Source organism: Falco rusticolus, chromosome 4, assembly GCF_015220075.1.
Source record: "Falco rusticolus isolate bFalRus1 chromosome 4, bFalRus1.pri, whole genome shotgun sequence".
In the NCBI taxonomy this organism is placed as follows: Eukaryota; Metazoa; Chordata; class Aves; order Falconiformes; family Falconidae; genus Falco; species Falco rusticolus.
The window spans coordinates 37150000-37156319 of NC_051190.1; positions in this window are offsets into that span (position 1 = coordinate 37150000).

The following is a 6320-nucleotide window of genomic DNA, read 5'->3' on the forward strand; positions in this document are numbered from 1 at the left end:
CTGCCGGGGCCCAGCTGCAGCCAGAGGAGGAGGTGACCCCTGCCCATGCATGGCTGCGGGGCTGTGCTGCACCTGGGCACCCTAAAAAAAGGCAGGCATTGCAGCTCCCTAAACAAGTCCATACAGATTAGAAAATACATTTATTTTTGCTTCTTCTCCAGAAGTCAGCTGGGCCTGGAAATTCCCAGGTCCAAGAAGCAAAGCTGCTCTCCCAGCCAGCAGCAGAGGTCCCAGCAAGCCATGGCCCTGCACGGCTCGCAGGCCGGCCTGATGCACTGGTGAGGGTCCCACCGCCCCAGCCAGGAGCAGGGAAGCCTGCACAGCCGGAGACTTTCATCCTTACCAAAATCCACCGCAGCAAAACGGTGCCCGGCACCATTCCCTGCACTTTAAAAACAAGTCCACGTGCGCGGGGAGGTGCGGAACGGCCAAGCACGGCTACTTGGCTCTGGTCCAAAGCTGCCAGCAAAACAGTGAGTAACTCCTAGACAGCTGGGCTGAATTCATGGCTAATAAACTCATTTATTTACTCCCCTTACATTTGTTATTTTTTTGAAGGGATGGAAATGCAAATGGAAATTTTAGCAGCTCTTTTTCCTAGCTGTGTGTGGAAAGCTCTGTCTTCCCAGGCAAGGACAAGGGGCTGAATGCCAGGCACCGAGTTGGCTCTGGGGGCAGACTTTTGGAAACACGAAAATTACCAATAGACCATCTAACCCAGCATCCCCCTCCCCAGGGGAATTGCTTTAGTGTTGCTTTAGGAATCCCCAAATAGACAATTACAGAATATTTTGCTCTTACAGGAAGTTTTTTTTCCAAATAAACGCAGTTTTTGCTGAAGTCTGTGTGCTTGGAAGACTTACTGTCACAGAAATATCGCCGCACACCAGGGCTGTTCCCATGCTGGCAGCGATGCCCCAGCCAGCCACGGCTTCTCCGGGGAACCCTGAGCGAGTCTCAGTGCTCTGACTCAAATACAGCCGCAACTTACAATTGGGCCCCCCCCCGCAGAGGGAGCTGCAGCACTTGGCAGGGCTCTGGTGGCCCCGAGGAAGGTCCCCGAGGCCCTGGCAAGGTCCCCGCTGCAGGAGGGGAGAGGGAGGCTGAGGGGTGCGAGTGGGGACTGTTGGTGGAGCAAGGGGTGAGGCCACTGCTCAGCTCCAAGGGCTGGTTCAGGTCCTCTCGCCGCTGCTTGCTCGAGCCCTTGTTTGGGTTTATAGCACCTTCCCCCAGGATTTTTGCATGGATTAGGGACAATGAGGTTTGGAAGGATGTCAGAGATCCTGTAGCATAAAATGCGTTGCAGAGGAATGGGGGGCTCATTGCAAGAGAGGTGCTGGTGGCATTCAAAAGCCAAAGCTGCTGCAAAGTTTGCCCAGACCTGAAGCTATGACCCTTCCCATCCTTCTGCTGTCCTGAGATTGTCCAAAACAAATATCTCAGCCCATGTCCCCCACCCATGAGGCCCAGGCAGGTGCTCCTGGCTGGAGGTGGATACGGAGGTGGGACCCCCACTGACCCCCCACCAGAGAGGCCAAGTTCAGCCATGCAGGTGGTGGGTGGGAATGTATTTGGGCCCATGCTGAACCACCTGGGGTGTACTGGAGGCCAGCCCACGCCTGCGCCAGGGAGGGCATCGGGCAGGGAGGACGAGCAGAGGGCTCACCGTGCTCAACAGCTGCTGGGGACATGCCTGGCCACATCCCATGGCACTGCAGGGCTGCAGGTTTGCCCCTGCCCTTCCTCCAGCGCGGACGGAGGAGCCGCCAGCCCCAGCGCTCTGTGCCTGGCAGCGAGGCACCAGCGCAGCAGGAGCAGATGGGCAGGAGCGGCTGGCGTCACGCGCCGCAGCAGGGGTCTGCCGGGCTGGGATGCTGCTGTCAGAGGAGGATGGGGACATCACCACGAAGCCCTCCCCGCTGAGCGCAGACAGACTTATGGCTGCAACAGGAGCCCATGGGATGCGTGGCCGGCAGGAGACATGGGCTGCCCCATGGAGCACTCTACCCACTATAACCCATTTTCATTCCAACAATGAGACCCGTGGGCTCCATCACCTTTTATAAACTCCCCCATGACATTTCTGCACACATCCCCTTTTTCTTCTGTTTTGCTGGCTGTGTCAGTCACCCACCTTGCCCTAACCGCCCTCTGAGACCAGGGAGAACCTACCCATGGCTGCTGATCCCAACAATCAGCAATTACATTAAAGTCCATCTAACAAAGACATGCAGACTGTGCACAGATCAAGTCACTGAGGGAGATTGGATAGCACAACTCTTCAGACATCCAGGATGCAGCCAAACTGTTCATGGGATGCCAACTTCTAATTTTAAGACACAATTCTGCTGTCTTTTTACTCAAAATAAAAAGACACTGGTGCCCAGCGGGCAGTGCTGAGGAGGAAGCCTTTGCAAGCATGCTCGTACTCAGTGGGAGGAAGAAGGTGGCTCCGATACGTGATGGCTGAGATGCAGGAGGACAAACAAAATGCATGTTCCCCACTGCCCTCTCCTCCTTGTGATCACAACAACTGCCCTGTGCCGTGCTCGATCTGTCCTACCCAGTGAGATGCAAAATGCATCTTTCCTGAATCTGTGCATATGCAGCTGGTGGAGGTGGAAGACAATTATAAAAGGTTATCATTCTCTCTCATTGATCTTGTGAAAACCAGGTACCAAACAGCATTATGTCATGAAATACATATAAAAGACTATAAATACCGTGACATTATCAAGGTAAAATGCCAGAGACCATTACATCGTTATGGCTTTTTGCTGGACTAAAATCAGTTTCCATTAGAGGCACAGGTGGCTGCGGTGCCTCTCCATCCCCTCACACTTACAGAGAGCTGTTCCTGCATTCTGAGCTACAAGTATGGAATAAAATCTCACTTTCATATTTAAAAGAACTAGTACATTAGGTCAAAAATTTGACCTATCTCCTCTAAGTCATAGCACAGTATCAAGCACACTCTGAAGCACGTTAAAAGTCCAAGCAAACCCACAGCTATTTAATGGTAGCCAACTCGGAAACAGTTAAAATGATGGGTGAGGTAGGCAATGAGGTGTTTGAGGAAACTTTGTAGCACCTGTTAGCAAGTAATAGGTCTTGCTGCTGTGAGCATCCTTCTGGAAAAGGTGCTGCTGGGTAGGACTCTCAAGGAACAAGGGAGGTGCTCCAGGAGAGCAGCAGGAGAAAGGACGGCAAAAGGCGGTCTAGCAGGAGGCAGCACAGCAGCTGGTGGAAAAACACAGGTTGTTTTCAGGCTTTTGAGAGGAGATAATAACAGGGGAGGCAGGAAAGATAATGATATCTGAAAAAAAAAAGAGAGAAACGCGAGCAGCGAGGTTTTGTTTAAACTGAGGTGGCATTTGCTAGCACTGCCAGGGCTGTAGGGATCTCGCCTGCATTTCTCACTGAGCAAATTTCCTCTAACTGAATAAGAACAAGGCAGCAACACTTCTGTAAAAATACTTCTTTGTAAGTACTTCTTTAAAAGTGCTTCTTACACTATAGTTGTTTGGGTTTTTTTTTTGTCTCTCCATTTTGCAGCATTCCACTTAGAAACTCAAAAATAATATGACACTTGTTTGTCCTTTTCCGTTGAGAAGCTGTGGAGGGTTTTAAAGGCATCTCCTGGCGGATGCTGCCCCAGCCGCACAGCAGCAATGCGCTGTGCTGTGCTGTGCTGTGCGTGGTCCCCCCGCCAGCCCTGCGGAGCCATGCCACCCTCCCCACTGCTTACACCCAGCACCCTGCCAAGCAAAACCACTGCAGCTTTTTGCACTGGGTCTCTCCACACGGACGTTTTCAGGACTTTATCATTTCCTTGTTCTGTTCACAGCAAAATAATTTTTTCACTCGGTCCTCAGTCCTGAGGATGTTTTCTTGCAGAGCTGCCAAGCATGGAGCCTGTGGGGCCAGCTCAGTGATGAGGTTTTGCAGGGGGCACGCACTGGTTGAGGTGTTTGCTCTGGTTTTCCTTCACGCAGAGCTGTTGCAATTGCTCTTCACAGGACACCCGGCAGGCACTTTTGAGGAAGAAAAACATAGGACACACCACAGCCCAGCAAAACCCATCTCAGCTAACAGTACTGTGGCTCCAGCTCTTGCCATTTGGGTCATGTTTTGCTGCCTGGTTTTACTCTTGTCGAGCTTCTGTTCGCAATAGCTACGTCTGCTGGACTTTCAGAAGTGCCCAGTAAAGGCTGAATTTGCAAAACTTGCAGCTTGTAGGTGGTGGCTTGTGGTGCTGCCCCAGCTTGGTAAAGCAGTTCCGTGGGATATATATTAAGCATGTGTTCAAGCCCATATGCTGAAATGTTTTGCCAGAGCTAAGAATGGATCTGAAGCTGTTGGGAACTTTACGCATTCTTAGGCAATTCCCTGCACTGAGCCTAAACTGGGTTAGTTCACAGCCTGCTCCACCTGGGAGCAAGGCTCAGATCCTGCTGGGATAAAGGGGACAAGGAATCCTGCAAAGTCTCTTCTTCTTCACACAAAATGTGAAGCATTAAAAAAATGCTCAAGAAAGATCACTGATCTTTACATTGAGATTTCCAGTTTGCCTAACAATTTTGGGGTATAGTAGGTGAAGAGAAATTCCACAGCAGCAGCACATCACACCACTGCTGTCCATGTGTCCGCCCTCTCCCAGAGAGCTGGGCTGTCTCATGGGACTGCCTCTGCCCTGATGCTTCGCACCAGCTACTGTGCCTCATGGCACGGTGCGGTGTGTGGGCAGCATCATGGCTGTGCTCGGCCAGCTCAGTCTGGGTTTGCACGTTCACGTTTGGCCGTGGAGCATGTTCCTGGCTCTCCCAGCAAGTGCTTCCCGAGCCAGCACAGAGAAGTTCTCAAGTTAAACCAGCCACCAGGCACTGGCACCAAGCATGAGAGCTAAAATCCAGCCTCCGAGGATGTCTGCCAGAGATTTCTGTTACTTCAAGATGCATCTAAAAGTTTCAGCCACTGAGCAAAGCTGTGGTCCGGAGGCACACTCAGGAGGCTCCTGTGTCTCCCAGCCCACAGCCTCCCCCTTGCCCTGAGGGCGTTGGAGGCATTTTGCACTCAGGAAGAAATCAGAAAGTTTTAAAACTTGCTCTTGGCTGTGCAAGTCCTGTGGCACCACTGCACCTCTTCCCTGTAAAGGTCAGCCTTTTTGGGGGTGTTTCTGCAGAACCTTGCCTCCTGCAGCAGCACACGGCAGGGAATGGAGTGAGCGTAGCTGGATGTTGTGACACTGTTTCCCTCTGGTTTAGGTTTCATGCCTTCCCAGTTTCACTGCTCTCGCTTCTGCTCATGCATTAGGAGACAACCGAGCACAGCAATCTTCCTCACCACACTCCAGCTGTCTACAGCTTTCTGCTGGCTCCCTTTTTTGAAGGCCTTTACAGCCGCAGAAACACGCCTTCAGTGGCAGAATATGCAGAAGCTGAAGTGCCTTTTGCTAAAAGCTTTTTAGAACTGACCAGTGAAACCTCTTAGTGCTGGGTCATCGCACAGGCTTGAATGCACTCAGTTTAGTCCAAACCTCACAGTGCTGCTACAGGGAAAGGGAATTTTCACATTTACTGCAAGAAGAATAGGAAAAAGCTAGTAACCACATGCATAGAAAGGATTTTAGAGTCCCTAAATTGGAGAGTGAACCCATGCGCAGGCAGCAACATACATTTGCCGCCTGAAGTGGCTGGCACCCACGGCAGGAGACACAGCAACAAATCTGGAAAGAGTGACTCACTAGGGAAGCATGAGAAAAGAATATACACAAACATGAAGTCCATATGCTCTGTCCAGAGAAGACCCTTGTATTTGAAGGCCAGCCTGGAACGGCTGGGTTTCTTCCAAATTTGGTGTAGAACAACAGCTGCTCCATTTTGCTGTGAGGTGTAGCCTACTACCGCTGAAGTGTTCGTGCATGCCAGGTTCACTCCTGCACACAGGGCGGTTGGACAGCCAGAGCTGCTCAGGTACCCGCTCTTTTTCCAGTTGGGAATTTGTTGGAATTGGGTATGTTGGGGCACTTGTCTGGGGTTTCTGGACATCCAGAGCATGTTGGAAGAGCAGCTCCAGTGGGGTTGGTAGATATCGGGAAAACACAACCACTGTGCATGCGTAGAGCAACTCCACAGCAGGACCAAAGGAAATTTTGCAATCTGAACTAAAGAGGGACCTTGTGCAAGAGGCTGTGACTGCAAGCTGATGAAGAGAGGCACTTCACCAAATCCAGCTCGCCAAAGCTATGGAAAGGGGATTGCAAGCAATCTGGTTAACCTGCATGAGGAAGCTGGGACATCTCAAGGAGGGTCCAGTCGCTG